Below are 2,222 nucleotides of genomic sequence, written 5' to 3' on the forward strand. Positions count from 1 at the left end.
TGAGTTAACAGGTCAGCTGTCATCCCATGTCACTTCCCAGAGTACGTCCAACCACAGTTTCTTTTTCTTCTCTTTTTAAAACTTACTTTACTAGTTTGTGTGTGCAGGTGCAAGTGTCTGCACCACATGCGTGCAGGGCCCACGCAGAGGGCAGAAAAGGGTGTTGGATTCCCTGGTGTTGGAGCCCCTGGGACTGGAATTACAGAAGCTTGTGAACTGCCTTATTGGTGCTAGAGAGGAACCCAGGTTCTCTGGAAAAGCAGCAAGTGCGCGCTTAACCAGCGATCCACCATTCCAAGCCCAACCCCAACTTCTTACTGGACACCTTTTATAAATATTTTCTCACATTTTGTGGGTTATGTTGTTTGGGTTTTGGTTTTTTTGTTTTTTGTTTTTACACTTGTTAAAAGTTCTTTGAAGCCCAGATGTTTACATCTTGTTGCTGTCTTTTTATTCTTTTCGTTTTCTTTTGTGAATTATGCCTTTACTGTGGAGTTTAGCAAGGCTTTGCCAAACACAAAATCAGAAGGACTAACTCCTAAAATGTCTTAAGAGTCTTATCTTAGCCGGGCGTGGTGGCTCACGCCTTTAATCCCAACACTTGGGAGGCAGAGGCAGGCGGATTTCTGAGTTCGAGGCCAGCCTGGTCTACAAAGTGAGTTCCAGGACAGCCAGGGCTATACAGAGAAACCCTGTCTCGAAAAACCAAATAAAAAAAAGAGTCTTATCTTTTTATCTCTTAAATGTTCCCACATGGTATGAGGAGAGGGTCCTCCTTCCTGTGGACACCGGGTGTCCAAGTAGCATTTGATAAAAATTTTATTTTATCAATCATACTGTCTTGACACGGTTACAGAATCAACTAACCTGAACCCACATGGGCTCACAGAGACTGACCTACCAACCAAAGAGAACACAGAGGCTGGATCTGGGCCCCCTACACATTGGAGCAGATGTGCAGCTTGGTCTTCATGTTGGTCCCCTAACAACTGGAGTGGAGAGTGAGGGGCTGTCTCTGACTCTGTTGCCTGCCGTTGGATCCCTTCCCCTGGTTGGGCCCCAGTGGGAGAGGGTGTTCTTAAGTCCTTCTGGGTCTGGATGCCCCAGGGCAGTGGCACCCAAAGTGGGCCTCTTCTTTGAGGGAAAGGGAGAGGGTAATGGGGGAGAGATTTGTAAGGGTGGGACTGGAGGTACTGACCTTCAGAGACTTGAGATTAGTACAATGGCGTCTTCCAGGAAGTTCTTCGTTGGGGGCAACTGGAAAACGAACAGGAGGAAGCAGTGCCTGGGAGAATCGTTTGCACCCTGGACGCAGCCAACCTGCTGGCAGACACGGAAGTTGTGCACGGCCAACCACTTACAGCGACTTCGCCAGTCAGAAGTTGGGTCCCCAAAAGCACTGTGGCTGCACAAAACTGCTACAAAGTGACCAATGGGGCCTTCACTGGGGAAATCAGCCCTGGCATTATCAAAGAGTTAGGAGCCACCTGGGTCGTGCTGGGGCACTCCGAAAGAAGTCTCGTCTCTGGGGACTCGCGGTGATGGCCTGCATCGGGAGAAGCTAGACGAAAGGGAAACTGACATCACTGAGAAGGTTGCTTTCGAGCCAACCAAGGTCATCGCAGATAACGTGAAGAACTGGAGCAAGGTGGCCCTGCCTATGAACCTGTGTGGGCCATTGGGACTGCAACCCCTCAACAGGCCCAGGAAGTACAGGCTCCGGGGATGATGGGGTGGCTCAGTGCACCCGGATCGTTTATGGAGGATCTGTGACTGGAGCAAGCCAGCCTGACGTGGATGACTTCCTCGCGTCTCTCAAGCCTTTTTGTGGACATCATCAATGCCAAACGATGAGCACTGTCCAACCCTCTCCCTGCCTGCATAGCATGGACTAGGTTGCCCAGAAGTTTAGTAACTGCTCCCACCAGTCACATGCTTCTGATGACATCATCTGTCCCGTCTTGTGGCTTAATCCACACTGTAGCCTCCTGAGCCATTTACACTCCTCATAACGGTTGAAACCAGGCCAATTCCTTTACCACTTACAATGGGTAGACTCAAGTATGTCACAAAGTGACTTCCTGAGGAGGGGAAGGAGTAGAACTGACTGTACTTTGGACCTTAACAAGTGAAATCGCCATCTGTTGGTTTGGGATGGAAACTCATGGTTGGAGCACAGGAAGTGGGCTTCGTGTCACTTTGGCCTGTCACTTACATAGCCT

General features: G+C 49.6%; 1 pseudogene; it reads left to right on the forward strand.

Moving 5' to 3' along the window:
* Window positions 1-1,222: 1,222 nt before the first annotated feature.
* On the forward strand, window positions 1,223-1,854 carry LOC110302493 (triosephosphate isomerase-like; annotated as a pseudogene).
* The last annotated feature ends 368 nt before the right edge of the window (window positions 1,855-2,222 follow it).

This window comes from Mus caroli, unplaced genomic scaffold (genome assembly GCF_978045245.1).
Source record: "Mus caroli unplaced genomic scaffold, Mus_caroli_1 scaffold_11, whole genome shotgun sequence".
Classification (NCBI taxonomy): Eukaryota; Metazoa; Chordata; class Mammalia; order Rodentia; family Muridae; genus Mus; species Mus caroli.